The following is a 22807-nucleotide window of genomic DNA, read 5'->3' as shown; positions in this document are numbered from 1 at the left end:
GATGATGTCTTACAATGTGTTAAAGAAATGTTGAAACTCAAGTTCAGAATGAAAAACTTAGGTAAACTAACACATTACCTGGGTATTGACTTTGAACAATCTGCAGATTGTGTTAAGATGTCACAATGCAAATATGTACAGAAAATACTGAAGAGATTTGACATGTTAGACTGTAAAGCCAAAGCTACCCCTTGTGAAGAGAAACTTGACTACAGTGATGATGCTAAACTAATGGATGATGTGAGGAAATACAGAGAGGCAGTTGGGAGCTTAATATATGTACTTAGCAACATGTACAAGGCCAGACCTGAGTTTTATAGTGAGTAAACTATCTCAGTACTTCACTAGACCGACTACTGATCAATGGACAACGGTAAAGCATGTGTTGAGATACTTAAAAGGTACTCAAAACAAAGAACTTTGTTTCAAAAAGCACAAAGGTGAAAACACAATCCATGCTTGTAGTGATGCCAACTGGGCCGCTGATATTGATCGAAAAAGCACGACAGGTTACTGTATCAGCCTGAACAAAGATGGGCCATTTGTTTCATGGAAAACTAAAAGACAACCTACAGTTGCACTCTCTACTTGTGAGGCTGAGTATATGGCTTTAGCTGCGACCATGCAAGAGTGTCTGTATTTAAAACAGCTTCTGAAGTATTTTGATGGACAGGTATACAGGTGTTTAGTCTACGAGGACAACCAGGGCACTATAGCTCTAGCCAAAAACCCTGTACATAGGCAAAGATGTAAGCATGTGGGCATTAAATACCACTTTGTGAGATCTACTTTACAAACTGATGATGTGACATTGGAATACTGTCCAACTAATGAAATGGTTGCAGACATCCTAACGAAACCAGCCAGTAAGCTGAAGTTGATGAACTTTGAAACCTTTATGTTTGGTGAATGAACCATGGACTATGAACAACTAATGAACTCTGAACTTATGATTTTTGTGTGAGCATTGGGGGAAAAAAAAAAAAAAAGAAAAACCTGTGAAGTTTATGTTGACATGATTCTTGTAAAATGTGAGCAAGTGGGGGTGTTGATGTGCTCTCATTTCATTTTGTTTGTTAAAATGTTATGATTTATTTGTTCATTTTGGTATCACGTGACTGTGATTAGGGAACTGCCCACATGCTCTAATTAATATAAAACAGGTGAGCCCGTGTGTGCGGGTGCTTCACTCAGCACTGAACAACGTGTGCCGTGTGTTATGTGCGTTTAACGTTTAACGTTGGGTAAAAGAACTCTGCTAACAAGTATAATTTTGTTATTTTTGTTTAATTGCTTTATTATTTTGTTTTTGACCCCACTAATTGTTTTATTCCCTTTTCAGTTGCTGAGGATCGGTGGTGGTGCTGGTGGTCTGGGTGGCGGTATCCCCTCCTTCTGTGTGCGGTGCTCCTCTGGGATTTGGTTTTCTTTGCACATCCCTGTGTGTGTGTCACCTGTGACTGGGTGCTTTTTGGGTTGTTTTGGGTGGATCCCTCCCCCCTTCACTAGCCCATTGTCCACCTGGTAAGCCTCAGCACCTGATTAGGTTTCCCTCTTCCCCATTCTTGTGTGTGTGGTATTTTAAACGGATGTTAAAACTTGTTAATAAAATCTATTCATTTTTTATAATGTGAACCATGTCTCCAGCCTCATGAGTATAATGAACCTGTGTATGCTTTAAGAGGGAAAAGAAAAAGAAATTGACGTTGTCTGGTCCTCGAAAATCTCTGGTGTAAGCCAGTATTCTTCCACTCCCTACCACTGCCACATATATATTCATTAAATTCATCGATGGCGGCGGCGCGGTGACGCCTTTAAGTACTTTATACTTAAAAGGTAACAATTCGGTGGTCTGTGACAAAATGTGTGCAAAATGGAGATGGCGTACCATATAAGCAATAACATGCACCAGCACCAGGGAGCTGCTTGTGTGGAGGAGAAGATACCGTACATTTCCAACTTTTTTTCTTTTAATGTAACAATTAACCTCGTCATTCGTCGAAATTGCCCCATGTAACTTGCGCTCCGGCCTCGCACACACATGAGACACCGGAGCAGACGCACACACGCACGGAGTGAGAATGGTGGTGGGTGGAAAGCAAGAGGAAAAGAAGTGCTCTTGCAGGAACACACAGCTGCTGTTCTTATATTTTTTGTATTTTGATTCAGATTGTATTTTTCCACAGTTTTATTTATTGAAAAAGTTTGTTGTTATTATAGGATTCCATTGTGAACTGTATTGTTGTATTGTTCAATACAATTCATTTTGGAACACATGAAAATTGAAAATATATTGGAAATAAGAAATTTGTGTTTTATTCACGGAGATAAATTAGTATTATTTGCTATAAAGGTCAAATCAAAATTAACTCTCCCTGACCCCTGTTCTACACAATTTTGCTGTGGTTCAGAAAAGGGGATGGCGGGTAATTACTCTGATTACTTACCAAGTTGTTGTTAAATTCATTAAAACAATGTGTTTTTTGTCTGTGGTTGTAAAAGTATTTTTGACATGAGCCATGCTGTGGCCGAATTGCACTGCTATGCAAAATTCCCCAAAGGCATATTTTATCTCTGTGGGCTAACCATGTCATATATTTTTGGCAGAATATGGCAACAAAAAAGCCAAGAGAAGGAGAAGACCAAGAGAAGGAATCGGTATTGAACTTGTGGCTAATGTGGCTTACAACTCAACTGATCAAATGAAAATAGAGATCAAAATGTTCACATTATTCAGTCCAGTTTAACCTTATTTATTAATTTGAGTTTGAGCATTTCCCATTCTTAAAGTGAATGACTTTGGACTTACTGTACGTCTGTGTTTGCTGTAGCCTTTTCAATGCAAGTCCATTTATGTAGCTGAAATTTGAACTTATTTTTACAAGCTCAGTTCATTGTCAGAATCCAGCAATGATGTAGACTGTGAAAATACCTGACACAACTACCCCGACCAAGGTTGATGTAGATGTAGATGTTGATGACACCGAGGAGGAGGGTAAGCAAGTTACGGTGAAATCCTGTGTCCGGGGCCAAAAATGTACATGGGACAAGAGACACTATTGCCTGTACTGCAAAAAGGCTAAGAGTAAAATGGCACGACATCTAATTAGGAAACACGGTGATGAAAAAGAAGTGGCCTTAGTTAAAGGTCTTCCACCATCATCAAAAAAATGTCAAATGTTGGAGCAAATTCGCAGGAAAGGCAATTTTATGCATAACAAATGCGCTGAAGAGGGGACAGGGTGAGATGGTTACATACAGGCAGCCATCAGATCATGCAACTATCTTACATGCAACATGTTATGGGTTCTTTTCAAAATCAAATCTTTGGAGACACGAGAAAGCCTGTCGAAAAACAACGAGTCATAAGTGGAAAGTGGAAAACAAAGAAGAATTCAAACTGCTGCTTCATCTCTTCTTCCACACAAAGGAGAGACGTCGGTGAGGTGCAATCTCATTGTGAGCAGAATGGTGATTGATGACACATATATCAAAAGAAGTAAGACCCAATCTAAAAAATAAAAAATAAAAAAATAATAAAAAAAAAAGAAATGACCCAATCATATGTGAGTTTGGTGATGGACTCCTGGCCAAACAGTAATCAGCTGTAATCAGGCAGTGCTAGAATCGTACTTCCTACCAGTACTCTTTTTCACAATGCTTTTTCTGCTTCATCATTCCACTGTAAGAGTCATGTCATTTTTATACATTAAGTTTGTTAATGGTGACACTATTTGTGCATAGTTTGGAATCCAACATCTACATCTAATTAGTGAAACATAAAAAGGACATAATTTGTTTTACCCACTTTTATGGCCTTCTTTTGCTAATTGATGCAATAAGGCTATTGTGTCTTCCTCACATGATTTCTTATCTGGTGACGCTAGTAGGATGTCATCTACATATAGTAATATCTGGCTTTCATTTGGGGGTTCAACATAGACATAATGGCTATCATTGCTTGTGAATAAATTTGGGCTTTCACAATATCCTTGCAGTAGGCGTGTGTATGTATATTTTTTCCTGCAAACGTAAATGCGAGTCAGAACTGACTTTCTTTCACTATTGGAATGGAGAAGATGCATTACTGATGTCTACTATGGTGAACCATGTGAAATCTGTTGGTAAAGAATTTAACAATGTGTGTGGGTCAGGCACACAAGGTGCTCTTGCCACCACAGCTTGATTTACAACTTGTCCTGTATCATTCTCCATCTCACAGAGAGTGGTGCTTTTTCACACTGGAAAAATAAGGATGTTACATTTTTCTAATCTCTTCTCATAATTTGGGTTAGGTCCACTGTCTTGTCTGAAATTAATGGTTACATGCAATCCATCTGGTGGCATTTGATCCTGTACTATTTGAAGCAATGGTAACGCTTCCTGAAGGAGACTAGTGCCTATGTTCGTGGGAGGCTTGTTTGGGATGTCCAGGGAATAGACATATCTTGGTTCCCCTTTCCCTTGCAACACGAAAATACATTGTAATTTGTGTTTTTGCCTCACTACCAGTTGTCCCTTGTCTGTGGTAACTAGGGCGAGACCCAATGCTCCCATTGCGTCTCTTCCCAGTAAATTTGCTGGACATTGTGCGGCTAGGAGGATGGATAGTTTACATGTCCCCCCTTGCGGGTCTCTAATAGTTGCTGGTAGGGATTAATTGCTATTGTCAAATCTCCTGCTGTCCTGAGCCATGTATTGCCTGCAGATCTGAAATGCGGAAATTCTGCAAGTTGTTCTACATGCTCCTAAGTCACAAAGAAATCTGATTGGATTACCATTCACTTCCAATGTGACTTCCGGTCGGGGATGTTCAAAGGCAAATATCTCTTGTAAATTTAATTCTACTATTGGTTCATCATTTTGTTCTGGTTCTCTTTGTTAAGACAAGCCCAGTTATGCTGAATATGGCTTTTGGTTCCTTTTGAACTGGCCTTTGACACAATCACGGGAGAAGTGACCCTCTTCACCACAATTCCAACATCCAGTAGTGTTGGGATAGTTTTGTATATTCTGTCTACCTGTTCCTCTACCTCTTTGTCTTCCTCTACCTCTTCCTCCGAATCTTCTCCGAGTTGGCATAACCCTACTTTCGTTACCTTCCTTTTGTGTGAAAAATGTGTATGAGTCTTTCTCCTCACTTACTTTTCCTTCATCTTTCTGATACTCATGAAGTTAAACTTCCCTTACTATCTTATATAACTCTTCCTTTTTACAACCTTCACTTTCTGCTCTCTCTCTCGCTTTCCTCTCTGCCAACTCCTTCCAATATGATAGGTCATCATACCCTTCCTTTTGCATCCATCCATCCATCCATTTTCCTCCGCTTATCCGGGTCCGGGTCGCGGGGGCAGCAGTCTTAGTAGGGAAGCCCAGACTTCCCGGTCCCCGGCCTTTTGCATTTTAATTGGTTTGATTCTTGTTCCTTTTTGCAATATCCTGTTGCAATTTTATTAATTTAGGGATTGATAATTGTCCGTCAAAACCATACTTGTTAATACATATTTCTAGATGGTTTGCTGTGGTTGGATGGCACTGAAACACGTAACACCAATCCTTGCACTTTAGTACTTCCTATTTTAACTTGTGGTTTTCCACTTTTATTTCCCATCTTGGGAATAATTTGGTCCCTGTTGTGATGCGCTTCCTAGGGAAAATAACAACAGGGTTGCTTGTCAGTGAGAGAGTAATGAACTTTTCTTTGAGGTAATTCTCAAGCTTCTACCCCGGTGAGGGCGGAGAATTCTTGCCTCTGCTTCCTCAAAGACTTACTTTTTTTCTCACCCTTTAATATGAAGACCTGTCTAGTGACAAAATCTCCCATTCACACACTCATTCGTACTTTGAAAACGTTTTCACATTCAAACCCCGAAAAGGCCTTTCACCGCGGAGGCTCTCCTTTTCTAGCCTAACATGACCGTCAACTCCGTCTTTGTACAAAAAACTGCCAACTCTGTCTTATTGTGAAAGACGGCCAACTCCGTCTTATTACAAAAAACTGCCAACTCCGTCTGATTACACATGACAACTCCTTTCTATAGCAGGAACACTGTGGGTCCGTCTTATTACACAAGACAACTCCTTTCTACAGTCGGAACACTGCCGGGTCCGTCTTATTGCAAAAAGACTGCAAGTCTGTCTTACTGCAAAAGACTGCCAAGTCCGCCTTATCACAAAAGACTGCCAGCTCGTCTTCCTACCAAAGACTGTCGAGTCTTTTGCTTGCCAGCGACTAGTATACACAAGGCTTTTAGCACCGGGTGACAAACCTTATTGACTTGCGGGCCGCACTCAGCTCTAAGGGTCAAGAACCCTTCTGGCCTCCCTGCATTGGTTGCCTGTTCGCTTTAGGATTGATTCTGAGATTTTATTGTTTGTTTTTAAGGCGTTGGTTGGGCTGGCCCTCAAATACACCTCGGACCTCATCCAAATTTACTCTCCAGCACGGTCACTGAGGTCCGAGGGCCAGCTCCAACTTGTGGTGCCCAAGACGAGACTTAAGACCAGGGGAGACCGAGTCTTTTCTGTGGTTGGCCCCAAGCTATGGAACTCTCTCCCCTCCCAAGTAAAAAAAGCCCCCAACATTCAAAGCTTTAAGTCTCGTCTTAAAACCCACTTTTATTCTCTGGCTTTTAACTCGGAGTCAGTCGTATGGTCCTGTGTCCTTTAGTTCTTTCTTTTTATTTTAATTGGTTTTATTTTTTTAATATATTGCTAATTAATTATTCGATCTTTTAGTTTTGGATTAATTCAATTTGTACCTTCATTTATTGTATTTTATTTTTACTTTTTATTGTACTCATCTGTGTAGCACTTTGGAAACTCTGTTTATAAAATGTGCTATATCAATAAAGTGGATTGGATTAGTGGGCTGCAAGCGGCCCCCAGGTCTCAGTTTGCCCACCCTTGCTTTAACACAAAGGGACAGCACCCTTTCACTCACACTTTGCACCTGGTGACAAACATTATTGACTCGTGGGCCGCACTCAGTTATTGGATTAGTGGACTGCATGCGGCCCCCTGGTCTCAGTTTGCCCACCTCTGCTTTAACACAAAGGGACGGCGCCCTCTCACTCACACTCTGATCAAAATGTCTTACTGTTTGTTATCTTCTCTTCTGTCAGTATCCCGTCAACCTTGAGCTTCCAGTTGTTGAGCTGAGAAGATAGCCCGTCAAAGGGTTTTGTCTGCCGTGGCCACGGTCTTTCTGTCTTGTCCACAACTGGACTCCTCAGGTATCTTGGGATCCGGCTCGAAGGACCAAGTTCCTGACCTTCTTAAGCATGGCAGCAGGTGTGCCTTGTCGCCAGATCGTACCTCAGCCTACCTCGTCCTACACGCCCTCCGCTTGCTCAGCAGCGTGTTAACCCTTTGTGTCCTTGCTTTCTGCCGTTCAGCCGTCATTTCTTGGAAGTACCAGCCCATTAGTTCTGCACTATTTGCACTGCTCTGTTTGCGTCTTGTACCCGTGTGACCTTTTGTCCACAGTGTTTTCCATTGTACTTTGCTCTCTGTGTTTCCTGCTAGCCGTTTGCTGCAGTGTTTATTGTTGTTCTTGGTTGGGTTGAACTTTTGGGACTCTATGTAGCCAAATGTTTCTACTTTTCGCCCTGTGTCTGCGTTTAGGTTCCAGACTGGCTCTCGCCACCCCCTGATGACATATTCCAATTCATTATTCGTAAACAGGTTCTGAATCCCGTATTCGGGTTCGGCCCCACCCCTAGTACTTATCAAATGTCTCGAAATGCTGGCTTTTCAACAGGGGTGTCTGCCAGTGTTGTGCGTGAATGAGTTCAAAAGAACGCCTTCAATGAACATAAATAAATAGTAAATAAAGAACTTGTGAACTTGTTAATATTATGTGAGAATTGGTGCCACTGTTTAAGTACAGTTGTTACCTGACGAGAGATATTTGCACTTCTGCTCCAACAGTATGTTATTGGCACTATATACGGCATTGGCATTGGCATATGGCATTATATTACCCATGAAGCATTGCTTCATGCCCTATCGTAGCAAATCAGCAATTCTTAAAGGGGACCTATTATGCTCATTTTCAGCGCTTTGTATTGATTGTTGGACTCCACCATAACCACAACAGAGCAACAAGCTGCCAACTTTTTACAGTCAAAGGAGGTAGATGTCAAGAAACAATGAGCTGGTCCAATGCGGAGGCAGGAAGTGTAACAAAAAGTGTTTATGAACAAAAAGAGTCCACACAGGTTAAAGTACAAATAAACAGGTAACAGCAAAAAGGCTCTAATCCCGGCTAAAAACACGGTAACTAAAAAACACTGTAGCAAAAGAAGGCACAAGAAAACTGCTGACAAAAGGTCAGCGAAAAAAAAAAGGAAGCAGTAACAAAAAACACAGTGGCTTAAACCGAAGGGCTCGTGCTCACGAGGCAATGGATACAAACCGGAAAGCGTGGCCGAGCAGCAGACACGGACAAGCTTGAGGGACAATCTGGCGGTTTGCAGAGCTGTGACAGGGCTTAATAGTCCATGGGAATGATTAAATACGGGTGTGTGCAGTATGGGCCCGGCATGAGAGTGGAGGTATTAAGGCGGTATAAACACATCCATACATCCATTCAGAACGCCACACCTATCACCATGGAGAAGTTCACCAACAGAAAATTGCACCATGCACTGCTGAAACAGGGAAGGAAGCTAAAAAGTAAAAAGAGAAAACCTCTACATCATGGATCATTAACTCCAACACCGGACCCAGACACTGTCCGGTACAGACCTGGACCAATAATCCAATAGTTAAGTTTGGATTGGGTTCTTCTGTGTTGTCTTCCTTTTTAGACTGATTAGTTCAGGAAATCCATGTGAAGCTACTCAGCCAATCAAATCTGTGCCCCGGGGCTAAACATTGCAATTGTAAGTACAACAAAGGAGGAGAGAAGCAAAATGAGTGACACGGGAGACATAGTGAGACATATAAAAAAGGAAGATCAAAGCAAGGCAATAGGGAAAGTTAAACTAGTTTAAGATTGCAAGGTGCATCCTGCAACATGCGGAGAGGGGATTCATATTTATAGTATCTATTAATATATGTTGATATTATCTATTCATATATATATATATATATATATATATATATATAGCTATATATTGATAGTATGTATTAAATTTATATATGTGTTGCTATTATGTATTAATATATGTATTGACATTATTTATTAATCTATATATATATATATATATATATATATATATATATATATATTCATATTTTGTATTAACCCTTTCACGCTGTCATGTCTGTCATCGCCTACCCCGCCTTCACCTTGGAGACCTTCACCTCCTGCCTGATTGTGTTCAGGTGTCCCTCATCACCTGATTTCCTGCTTCCTATTTACTTCCTGATTCCTCCTGTCCGGTGCAAGTTCGTTGTACACTCATGTCTCGTCCTAGCACTCCTTTATCGCCTCGCCTGGTTTTGGACTCTTGTCAGTTTTTCGACCTCTCCTTCTGCCTGCTGTTCTTGGATACCTTTGCCTTATTGGACTGACTTCTTGTGAACCAACCCTCACCCTCGTGTAGAACCTTACCTCGTGTAGTGCCTGCCAATTCTGCCTTTGGGTCCTCCTTCCCACGTCCTATCTAGACAGAACGAACTTGCCATCATGGACACAGCAGAGTTGGAGTCCGTTCGACAGGCACTCCGGAACCAAGGACAGCGAGCGCCAGAGCCAACAAGAGGAACAGCTTGCTGCTCTGGGCACGGCGTTACAATCCCTGTCAGAGCAACAGGACGCAATGGATGGGAATCTAGGCTCCCAGCTTATCTCTCTGCTACTGTCTCTTCAGCCAGCTGCTCAACCCGCGGCTCCAGTGCTGCTACGCTCCCTCCAACGGTCCTGACGGCCGCCACGCCTTGAAGTGGATGCATCAGATATTGGGGTGGGAGCCGTCCTGTCCCAGATTGGCACAAAGGACAGTAAACTGCATCCATGTGCCTTTCTGTCTAAAAAAAATTCTTCAGCAGAGTGCAATTACAACAGTGGTAACACAGACAAGTACAAGGTTCATTCCTTTCATTAAAATTCCCTCTGCCAAAGAAATGGCCGAGGCACTGCTCAACAATATATTTTGCATTTTCGGTTTCCCTCAGGGCATAGTGTCCGATCGTGGTCCTCAATTTGTCTCCTTGTTTTGGAAGGAATTTTGTGGCTTGCTGGGATGCAAGTCTCTCATCTGGAGTTCACCTGTCTTCTTGGGCTAAACAGCTCTTGTGGATGGAGTTGGCCCACAATACCTTGCCGAGTGCATCCACCGGTATGTCTCCGCATCACGTGGTATTTGGTCACCAACCCTTCTTGTTCCCCTCGCTCATCAAGAGTTCCGCTGTTCCCTCCGCCTTGGCCTTGGTAGGGCGTATCAAGAGAGTTTGGCAGAGGGCTCGCAAGAATCTTCAAAGGCAGTCTGATATCTACAAGGTGGCGGCAGACCGTAAAAGAATTCCTGCTCCTGCCGGAAACGGTGGGCCAAAGAGTTTGGTTATCCTCCAAGACCCTTCCTCTGAGAGTGGAGTCTAAGAAGCTTTCCCCTAGGTTTGTCGGCCCATTTCCAATCTCCAAAGTTATTAATACCTTACCTTGATATCTACTGTTAGCAGAGTTCTTTTACCCAACGTTAAACGCACATAACACACGGCACACGTTGTTCAGTGCTGAGTGAAGCACCCGCACACACGGGCTCACCTGTTTTATATTAATTAGAGCATGTAGGCAGTTCCCCAATCACAGTCACGTGATACCAAAATGAACAAATAAATTATAACATTTTAACAAACAAAATTAAATGAGAGCACATCAACACCCCCACTTGCTCACATTTTACAAGAATCATGTCAACATAAACTTCACAGGTTTTTCTGTACATATTTGCATTGTGACATCTTAACACAATCTGCAGATTGTTCAAAGTCAATACCCAGGCAATGTGTTAGTTTACCCAAGTTTTTCATTCTGAACTTGAGTTTCAACATTTCTTTAACACATTGTAAGACATCATCATCATTGGCAGCAATAATCAAATCATCGACCCATATGATTATGTGCACTTTTTCTTGTTCAGTAATTTTGCTATAAACACAATGATCGGCTGGGTTCTGTACAAATTTCATCTCACACAAATATGTGTCATGCAACATCTTATTCCAGTTGCGTCCTGACTGTTTTAGACCGTACAGGGATTTTTCTAGTTTGGACAAACTTCCCTTGAATGCATACTTCACACTGTGAAACAGGTTTGTTACCTTCATTCTTAATTTCCATTCCATCTACAACATTTTTCAGTTTCATTATATCTGCAAAATTGCAATGACCTAAGATTTCATGCCAACTCTGCAAATCAAGGCTTTTCTTACACTGGTCATTAGTCTTACACATGTTTTCTGATGTGTGCAGATAATAAAGTTTGTTGTGTACGTGTATGGGGAATTTGGTACCGTCTCTGTGCAGCAGCACATTTTTCTTCTCACTGAAGGTCACAGTGGCTCCGCTGGAAGTGGCAGCTTTCACTGAAAACATATCTTGTGGATACGTTGGGATGTATAAGGCACCCCTCAGCGTTGTTCGGAAGCTCCTGCTCCCGCTGTCGATGAGCCACACCTCCGCGTCACCTCTGCGCTTGGCCACTCCTTTGCATCTGGAGCTGTCAGCCAGCTCCACGCAGTGAGACCAGGCTTGGAAACTGCTGTCAAACTTCTTGAACTTTGCGATGTCCGTGATTATGTGAGACGTCGCACCTGCATCCACCATCAGGCCTTTCCTCTTGACATCCAGCGCTGGTTCTTCAGAGTCGCATATCCGAAATGCATACTCCTTGCCCCCAGTCTCGTCGGCTGCTTTACGCACGTCATCTCGCTGCTTGTTCCGTCTGCAGCTGGCACTGTTGTGTGTGTTGCTTTTGCAGTGATGGCACCATCGTCTGCGCGAACAGGATCTGGCAATGTGTCCACTTGCACCACACTTGTAACATACAACGTCCATATAATTGCTGTCCTTTACTCCGGCGGGCGCGCGCTTTGTGCCAAACTGTGTTCTTGCCGTCATGACATTGTCCTCAGACACGGTTGCGCGCATGTTTTCAACATCCTCATAACTTCGGAGTTTTGTCTTAAACCCAGCAAAAGTCATTTTTGCTTCACTCTGGGTTACATGTATGGCAAAAGGTTTAAATGTCTCTGGTAACCCCTTCAGCACCATTGCTATTAAAAGTCCATCACTGAGCGCTTCACCTGCGTTTCTCAGGGCTGTAATCGCAGTCTCTGCTCTGATAACATATTCTGTGACATCCTCGGTTGGCGACTTCTGCAGTGAGGTTAACTCTGTATACAAGTTAATTATTCTGGACTCTCCTTTTCCAGCATAGTACTCATGGAGAATCTTCAGCGCACCGCGTCCATCATCTGCGGCTTCACGCATCACCAGTGATAGGCTTTTGTCGTCCAAAAACTGGATGAGCTCTGCGTAAGCCTCAGCGTTTTTCCCCATCGTCTTCTTCGTCTGCATCGTCGGGCTCGTTCAAGATTGTGTCTTTCAATCCTTGAAGGCACAGATGGCCTAAAAACTTGGTTTCCCATATTTCGTAGTTTTTCTCGTCACCGTCAAAAATGAGCCTCGCCCAGAGGCTACTCGCTGTCTCCCTTTCCTTTCTGTTCATACCTTTAGCTCTCAGGTGCACGCGGTACAAGTTGCGACTTTCACCTTTCACCGACTTTCAAACTTTGTGTTATGGGATTCAACTGGGCCCATATCAACATCAACATTTTATGCTATTAGATTGTGATGACATCCAATTCAAGAACCACAAGATGTTTTTTGATAACTATTTTTGTGGCATTACACTAATTACTGTCTTGAAGGAACAGGGCATCTATGGCACTGGCACATGCCGGCTCAACAGGCTTTAGGGGGCACAAACAAAACCCAGGAGTGCAACAGAACTCAAAGAGGAAGGAAGAGGAGCTATCTCTGTTGTCACCAATGATGAAGATGTCACTGTAACACGTTGGCTTGACACTTCACTTTTTCACATAGCCTCTTCAAGCACCCGAGGGATGTTGCACAGAGATGGTCCAAGAAAGATAAGAAAATCATCAACATTGACAGGCCATTTGTAGTGAAGGTCTACAACGATTATATTTGAGGGGTTGACCTGATGGACCAAATGGTGGCAATGTATCCCCACAGATGCAAGAACAAACACTGGTACATCAGAACGTTCTTCCACTTCCTCGTAACCGTTGTGAATGCCTGGCATCTCCTCAGATTCTCTGGATTAGAGGAGGGTGGTCTTCAGCCTTTCAAGACATCTGTGGCTTGTTCATTGATAAATGCAGGCACTGTCCGCAAAAAGGGGAGACCAAGTGACACTTCCCCACCTCCTCTTCCTGTCAAGCGCAAACCTGCATCCAAGGTAGCTTGTGTAGTTTGTCAGTTGAAGCACTGCTGTTTGTCTCGTTTTGTCAATTGAAGCGCTGAAGGTTGCTTAGTTTTGCAATTAAAACACTATAGTTCATTTTTCTGTGGAAAAGAAAAGTCCAGAATGGTGTATTGAAGGGAGCAAAATATTTTGAAAAGTATTTATAATTTTTGCATAATTCAATGAACATTGATCACTTGATCTTTGTTGAATTTTTTTATATTTTAGTTAAAATCCATAGACACATGCTGTCCACCTATGTGGACATGTTCATAACTCCATGAAAATTTGGTGTATAAAAACAGAACCAAATCAGTTCTTATTGTCTAAAAACACATAAAAACATTTTTTTAACTCAGTAGATTATGCATCATGCACGAAAGGGTTAATATATGTATTGATATTGTGTATTAATGTATGTATTGATATTATCTATTAATATACAGTGCATCCGGAAAGTATTCACAGCGCTTCACTTTTTCTACATTTTGTCATGTTACAGCCTCATTCCAAACTGTATTAAATTAATCTCTTACCTCAAAATTCTACACAAAATACTCCATTATGACAATGTGAAAAAAGGTTTTTTTTTACATGTTTTGAATTTATTAAAAATAGAAAACAAAAAAAATCACATTTACATAAGTATTCACAGCCTTTGCTTAATACTTTGTTGATCCACCTTTGGCAGCAATTACAGCCTCAAGTCTTTTTGAATATGATCCCACAAGTTTAGCACACCTATCTTTAGGCAGTTTTGCCCATTCTTCTTTGCAATAAGTCTCAAGCTCCATCAGGTTGGATGGGAGACGTCTGTGCACAGCCATTTTCAGATCTCTCCAGAGATGTTCGATCGGATTCAAGTCTGGACTCTGGCTGGGCCACTCCAGGACATTCACAGAGTGGTTCTGAAGCCAATCTTTTGAGATCTTGGCTGTGTGCTTCGGGTCGTTGACCTCAGGCTGGGGCGAAGGTTCATTTTTCAGCAGGACAAGAGCGCTCTGGAGCAGGTTTTCATCCAGGATATCGCTATATATTGCTGCATTCATTTTTCCTTCTATCCTGACTAGTCTGCCAGTTCCTGCTGCTGAAAAACATCCCCACAGCATGATGCTGCCACCACCATGCTTCACTGTAGGGTTGGTATTGGCCTGGTGATGAGCAGTGCCTGGTTTCCTCCAAACATGGCGCCTGGCATTCACACCAAAGAGTTCAATCTTTGTCTCATCAGACCAGAGAAGTTTGTTTCTCATGGTCTGAGAGTCATTCAGGTGCTTTTTGGCAAATTCCAGACGGGCTGCCATGTTCCTTTTACTAAGGAGTGGCTTTCGTCTGGCCACTCTACCATACAGGCCTGATTGGTGGATTGCTGCAGAGATGGTTGTCCTTCTGGAAGGCTCTCCTCTCTCCACAGAGGAACGCTGGAGCTCTGACAGAGTGACCATCGAGGCCTTGGAGGCCTTTGGGACCTTCAAAGCAGCAGAAATTTTTCTGTATCCTTCCCCAGATTTGTGCCTCAAGACAATCCTGTCTCGCAGGTCTACAGACAGTTCTTTTGACTTCATGCTTGGTGTTTGTGCTCTGACATGCACAGTCAACTGTGGGACCTTATATAGACAGGTGTGTGCCTTTTCAAATCATGTCCAATCAACTGAATTTACTGTAGGTGGACTCCAATTAAGCTGTAGAAAGATCTCAAGGATGATCAGTGGAAAAAAGATGTACCTGAGCTCAATTTTGAGCTTCATGGCAAAGGCTGTGAATACTTATGTAAATGTGATTTCTTAGTTTTCTATTTTTAATAAATTCAAAAAAAGGCAAAAAAAAAAACTTTTTCACATTGTCATAATAGAGTATTTTGTGTAGAATTTTGAGGTAAGAGATTAAATTAATACAATTTGGAATGAGGCTGTAACATGACAAAATGTGGAAAAAGTGAAGCGCTGTGAATACTTTCCGGATGCACTGTATATATTGATAATATGTATTAATATATGTATGGCTCATGTCAGCCACACACACTCTTGTGCTCCAGTGCAATTGTACCTAATGTAGTGGCCAGTCAATGCTGGTCAATACATTTAGTACTGAGTTATTGACTGTCTGCACAGTGCTGCATGTAATGGAAGACTTTAGATAGAAACCAAAATCGAGGCCAGCTGAAGAAAAGCTAATAAAGTGGAGGCATTGGGACAAACGCTGGGCCATTTTCAACTTCCCAGTTGCACCGTGTGAAACACCGCCAAGCTCCTCTGTGACTGCAGCCACACGGTCACTGTGTGTGACTAGCCAATCACAGAGCGTGAAGAGTGAATACATAATGAGCATTTTCTTTAAACACGAATACGGATAATGATGAAATGTACTTGTTTCATACTCGTATCTGACAGAAATGATCCACATCCATAATGGATACTGGTTTATAAAGAGTATCCAGCTCATCCCTAATGTTTATGCATTTATGCATATCTTATCTTACTTTATGCGTTTATGCAGTTTGGATGATGAATGATGAAAAATGCATTTGCACCATTAGGGACCGTTAATGGCGCTGAAGCATGGAGCTGTTATTTCTGTCTCAGCTGGTGATGGTGGTAGTGATGAGCTGAAAGGGGCTAAAGGCTACTGGTACTCTCCAGCGATGAGTTTAACCTCCATGAGATGTCCTCAGGACTTCAGATGCCCATCAAACACAGAGCTCATACTGCTCCTGTAATGTAGAACGCCATAATGGCAAGTTTAGCTAGAGGCTCCTCTGTCTGTGTCAGCGCCAGAGGTGCATGTGCACAAGACAGTGGGGGTGTTTCAGTATTTCATCTGTCTTCTCATTATCTGGACATAGTGCCATAGTGGGTGGTGGGGGGGAGGGGAAACAGTTGGGGCATGGAGTGGCATTAATCCCACCGTCAAACATGTGAGGGTCCGTTCCACAGAAAGGAGTTCTGACATCACAGTATGCTGCACTGGAGATGACCACAAATACTTTTAACCATCACAACACTAACATTAAAACATGATGCCCTCTGTTACCAGCTCAACTCCTCATCATAGTTGATGATTTGTGGCTTTGTGGAAAATTGGTCCTGACTGATCTAGCTCAGCAGTACCTTACTCCTTGTGTGGGAGTAATTACTCCCCAGTGGGCCCTCTGCAGCGTGCTGCGCCTGCACCGCCTTACCTTGTGCATATTAGTGACCGAGCGTTCCATTTCCATCCATACTTGCACTCAGGGGATAATTGTAATGATTTGTATCGATATAGCTTGGGGGGACACTAATGAAAGCCCCACCTGCACACGATGGAAAGCAAACTTTTATCTGTGAGGGGGATGTCTCCTGGAATCACAAGGGCAGGAGGCTACTGAGTTGTAACATCTCGCTTGTTGAACAAAATAAAAAACACAACTTGGATAGAAGCCCTTTGAGCATCTATCTAATATTTATTTTTAAAGTCAAGATGCTCAGAGGAAGTGCAGCTGCAGGAAACATGATTATCAGACGTGTTGCTGTCACATGATGATGATGATAATGATGCCCAAATGGAAAACTGAGCCAATGCTGCAGTGGCCTGCAACGGTGGCATGACTTGAGAGATGATAAATGTATCTAAGAATCCCTGCCCCTGAGGAAATTTATTTTCTTTTATTGATTACCGCCGGTTACCGCAAAGCTTGTGCTTCTTTCAAAAAGGCAGTCGAGAAATTTCCTGCAATAAGTTTAGCTAAAATCTACCATGTCTTGCTCAGAAAGTGCATGTGTGTCATTTTTGGATTGATAACACTTTTGTGCAAATACAGCATGTTTGTTCTGCTCTCATTTTTTCTAGAGTCATGTCTGAACGCTTAATGTGAACTTTATTTTTTTAAGCGATGCCACCCTTTAATACGTCAACCTCCATCCTCCATCCACCTCATTATGTTTGTTGGGATTGCTCATGGTTGGTGCCTACACAGAGAGGGAGGGCGTAAGAGAGAGAGGAACGCCCTGATTTAACAGATGTGACAGCAGGGTTACGTTAAATTAATGTGACATTGACAGGGTTGTTGCTTAACCTTACAACCTAAAGCTACAATGCTGAAAAAAACGCTACTCAAAACGGTGCCGGTCTTACCTCCCAGTAGTCACGGGCAAGGTCCTCAATCCAATACCAAGTTTGCGTCTGCATTAACTAATGCAATCCAGTGACTTCAATATCCATGTCAATTCTCCTGAGAGGTCCCTTGGTGTGGCTTTTCAGACAATAATTGATACTTTTGGCTTTGTTCAATGAATACATGAGCCGACCCACATTCATGGAAATACCTTAGGTGCAGTCTTAACTGGGGGCATTATGACCTCCAATGTTGTTACAAGGGGGCTGGTGCGTGCACCAGGCGTTGTGGCCCCCAGAGCAGAGACGAAGGCGGAGATGGTAAAAAGGGTGTTTAATAGCAACAGAAGGCGCACACAGAGGAGGAAAAAACACGCTATAACAAAAGACGCCGGCAGCCAAAGGTCACCGGAGAACTAGAAGTACAACAAAAGGCACAGAACGGCAAACAAGGAAAAACTAGGGAGCTCAACTACTCATGGGAAAAGAGTAGGCAGCAGGAAATAGCAGTAAGTAAGAAGGCTAGGCCAAGGTGTCAGGAGTCGCGAGGCAGGAACAATACAGGGTACGCAGTAGGACAATCTGACAAGGTCTTGCCAGGCCGCATGGCTTAAGAAGGCCTAATAGAAGATTGGCCCCAGGTGTGCTGGCCTGATGAGCCGGGGGTGGAGTCCTCAGCAGAGCTGCAAGGAGACAGCAGAGGGCAGCGGACCAAGCAGAGTGAATCATGACAAAAGTAATGGTATTTCCTTATACAAACATTATGTCTGACCATTATTTCATAACATTTGAAGTCTTAACCCAATGCCACCGCTCTGACCGGAATCAGTGCTCTAGCAGTCCTAATATGAGTTCTTCAACTGTTACTGCCCTCAGTGGTTTCCTCCTTTTCCTCGTATATGGTCCTAGAGACAATCTAACAGCACTCCACTCGCTCAGAGAAGGCCTCCGAAGAGCGTTTTGGCACTTATGGAACACATTTAGTGTGATGTGCTTTATTGCTTGATTTTAAGAAGGTGTTATGTAAAGCTCTTGATACCGTAGCACCTTTAAGAAATAAGTCTCATCCCCAAAGACTTACTCCTTGGTTTATGGATGAAACTCAAAGGCTGAAACTGTTATGTCGGAGATTGGAACGCAAATGGCGTGCAACTAAACCTGATGTCTTCCATCAGGCATGGGGGAGATAGTCTGACCAAATACAAACAGTTGCGTTGCGGCATTATTTTTCTACATTAATTGGCATCAGGGGTCGCAACCTTGACTATCAAAAGAGCCATTTTATCCTCTCGCTCACTGAAGAAAAAGACTGGAGATGCAAAACACAGTTTAAAAACAATATCTTATAAACTTTCGAAAGTTTGAATCTTTCTTCATTTGACCAGTTTTAACATCAGAATACAACAAATATAAATGCAGTGTGTAGGTGTAATGGAGCCCATTTCATAAGGTATGACAGTATCATCTTGGTTAAACCTCAATACCTGACGCCTGAAGAAATGTACAGCGTCGTACTCACACCCAGAGCGAATTGCGAGTCTACCAAGATTTTGATTGACTGTCAGATTTGGAGGGAATAGTGGAGTATCAGAGTAGTTCAGAAGAGAAAAAGCGAAGTTGATGGAGTACTCTTGTTGGAGTTGCTTGTATCGGATCTTGCTAACATTGAAGATAAATGTTATAAATATAAATATCTGTGTATATTAAATGTAAACTTACATGGTATGTTTACTCTGGTGCAAACAAGCTCCCGAAAATCTGACCTGTGAGAACCTAGCATCCTGTTGGCTCATTGGTCGGTCAAAAAACCCTCCTGCTTATTGATCCTTGTCTGGGCGTCCGTGCACGATGACATGCACAAGCATAAATTCAACAGGTGTGTACTTCATGTCACTTCGCTGGACAGAGACTGAGCATAATCGCCCTGTCAAGCAGGTTCCATTGAAAATGACCATGTACCATGTTTTCATAGCGTTTTCCATTTTTAGAGTTGCAATGCAATGGAATAAGAATAGAGGTAATTCACTTCTTTGAAGTCCGCCCACCTCAATGTGCAAATGGGTCGTCCAGTCAACCCAGCCCTCTTTTGGAGCCTGAGTTGAACCAAATAAGGCCCCGAAAATTTGAACCAAATATGGAACCATGACAATGGAAAAGCAAATCACCAAAGAACCAGCTCCAAAAAAGCTCCAAAGCAGTTACTGTTACAGTTATACCTCTGAACGACCTCAGGCGACACTTTTCTCTTTGAGCTGTCCAATTTGTCTCCTTTCTCTTTTGTTCTGTCCATTTATTTTGTTATATTGTCTTTGTTATGTTATCTTTCTCTAGCAGCAGAAAACTCTAATATAAACAAACACTATTGCTCTAATATGGTGCCAATGCCCCACAATGCATTGCTCCATCACATGGAAGTATAACTAAATGTTGTCTTGGGCTGGTGATCCAAGATGGCGGTGTAAACAAACCGTATGCTAAGGAAATGGGCAAACACAAACCAAGGCAATTTTAGCAAACTTTTTGGGTGTTAACCAGAAAATGCACCAAGGTTCGGAAGATGTTAACCAAGGTACCACTGTAAATGACACTCATTGCCACAACAAATTGAGGGACTTCATTGTGCTTGTGTTGGCTCTCGGGTTGATGGACAAAATAATCCAAATTCAATGATACATTGTCACAATCGTCTCACATGCGATATAATTTGTGACACAATCGTGATACTACCTTGCTTCACACATCATCATCATCTTGATGTGACATTTGTGAATGATTTAAGACTATTTGGCTTTATTACTAAGAAATATTCCAATAATTCATTCGAGGCTGCTAGCCATAGTGTTTTGGTTTCTTGAGGAAAAACGGTGTCTGAAAGCTCTAAATCCTTGCTGGATGTTAATCGAGTGTTTGTCAACCAATAACAATTGAGTTTATTGTCTATAAATTGTGGCGTGTAAATAAATGGTCACAGCAACAGACGCAAAGTTTAATTTGGGTAACATTTGAGAAAGGAGCGCTTCTCTCAGGGATCGGACTTGTGTCTTGTCTGACTTAGTCACACTCTGGAGGAGGCGTGCATTATTTCTCTGAGAGTTCACAGCTCCAGATTTGAGTCTGTCATGCAGTCCAGGACCTGAACCATGGCTCCGCTTGCATGATTATTGAGGGAGTGGCCATCCATCACCAAGCAGCACCTAGACAACCTTCAACTTGACTGCTCCAGTATGCGTTTAAGATGGACAAACACATCCCAATGTGCTGACATTGGATGAGAGCTGCTATTTAGAGAGTTTTCGCTTCTGCTCAAGGGGCCCCCTTATGACTGAGAGCTCTATGAATATGTATATGGAAATGCATGGATCTAGGTCAGGCTGCTGGTTGCTGATGAGATGCCTGTGAAGCCAAGCAACACAAGACTACCCGGAGAAACCCTTAAGAGGAAGTGAGAGACCTTTAGTTTTCAGAATAGCGTGTCTGAGAAGTTTTCAAGCCAGTGGATTTTTCTTTTTCAAAGAGTGGCAACTCATCCAAGCTGAGAAGCCTGAAATGACTTCCCTGACTTCCCCATTGCAATCTTATAGCTTCAACAGAGCGACTGCATGCATCGACTGGCCCTTCTACTCTGTAAAACATTGCCCTAAAGATGATGTCTTGTTTTTAGGTGAAAAAGGAAGAGCTAGTGTTTTATGCCAGATTTGAGATCATCATTTCAGAGTCACTAAACGCCACGCCTTAGGGAGGTTCTCTTCTCAACAGAAGCATACTAAATATGTGAAAACCACCAAAATGACAGGAGAGCCAATCCAGCATGATACAGGACACGTGTGAGTTGGAGATACCCACGGTAGATGGTGCTGCTGTTGTGTTCAGGTTGGTGGCAGAGTCTGAAAGGAGGAAAAAAAAAAAAAGGCAACTGCTGTTCTGAATTTGCTACATATGTTTTAATCAATAAAAATCACCATTTATTGAAGTAATATGTTATTAAAGTAATATTTTAATCAGCAATATTTTCCCATCCAGAATGCAATCGAGCGCTGGATTGGTGAACATTTTTTTGTTTTTAATGCGTTTTTTTTCCCTCTTATTTGCAATCACACTTTGAAGATCGTAGAAGCGTTGTCATGATCGGGCTTCACCCCCTCGTGACAGCTTTCTTAGTTTTTGTCTTTTTCTCTGTTCCCCGTTTGTGCCCTTATTTTGTATTCACTTCCTCTGTTGCTCTGTTCTGTTTTTCGTTCATTTCTATTATCTCCCGCACCTTTTTCCGATTTTGTGTTGCCTATTTATTTCAGGTGCGCGCTCCCTTTGTTGTTGGTTCATTGCCATGTTTGAGTTTGCCATGATAGTGACTTCTTATGCTGCATAGCACAATTAAATATATTTTTACCTGCAATCGGGTCCTTATCTCTGCATCCTGGGGTCGAACCATAAAACTCACAAGCCGCAACGTGACAGAATAAACCGACCAGACGACGACCTCGCGGAGATGGATTTCTGGACCCTGCAGATCTAGCAGCACTAAAATATCAGCACAAAACAAAATGTCTTTACGTCACAGCACACCGAATCACTACAATGTAGTGGTGGCACAGTGGATGTAGGCATTATAATATAATATAATATAATATATAATATAATATAATATAATATAATATAATATAATATAATATAATATAATATAATATAATATAATATAATATAATATAATATAATATAATATAATATAATATAATATAATTTTATGTTATTATATTAATATATGATATAATTTCATGTTATTATTTAATATTATTAATATAATATAATATAATATAATATAATATAATATAATATAATATAATATAATATTATATTATATTATATTATATTATATTATATATTGCTAGTTACTCCAAAGGTCACACACATGCACTGTAGCACTGACACCTTGCTCCATTCAGCCACCATTGCACCATTGCTCCACCACAGAAAAAGAATGACAATGTAATGCTTATTATGTGGTATTATCAATGTGGTATTTTTGTTATACATCTCATTCGCAACCCCCTTTCAGAGAAAATGATGCCTAGAAAAGTCTAAATTTCTCTTTCTGGGCAATGCAAATAGTCTCTTGTTTACTTCTTTTATGGTCAACTTTACACTCGTGCTGTCACAGTGTGGCATGTTGGCGTTGCGTTACGAGCCCAGGATGCAGACAGCAGGACCCAAATGCAGATAAAAGGTGTTTTTAATGGTCAAAGCAATGCGGTAAAATGACTAGTATGTACAAACACAAA

The 22807-nt window shown here is 41.8% G+C and overlaps 1 protein-coding gene across 1 annotated transcript in view; it reads right to left on the bottom strand.

The window, feature by feature from the left end:
• LOC131136480 (zinc finger BED domain-containing protein 4-like) overlaps positions 1-7277 on the bottom strand; it is a 49028-nt gene extending 41751 nt beyond the window's left edge. The window contains exon 1 of the mRNA XM_058083331.1: positions 7100-7277. The gene's annotated coding sequence lies outside the window, so the exon portion shown is untranslated. The remainder of the gene's footprint in view (positions 1-7099) is intronic.
• Positions 7278-22807: the final 15530 nt, after the last annotated feature.

Source organism: Doryrhamphus excisus, chromosome 10 (assembly GCF_030265055.1).
Source record: "Doryrhamphus excisus isolate RoL2022-K1 chromosome 10, RoL_Dexc_1.0, whole genome shotgun sequence".
Classification (NCBI taxonomy): Eukaryota; Metazoa; Chordata; class Actinopteri; order Syngnathiformes; family Syngnathidae; genus Doryrhamphus; species Doryrhamphus excisus.
Note: the sequence above shows the minus strand (reverse complement) of the source record. Positions and strands in the feature narration are given on the sequence as shown.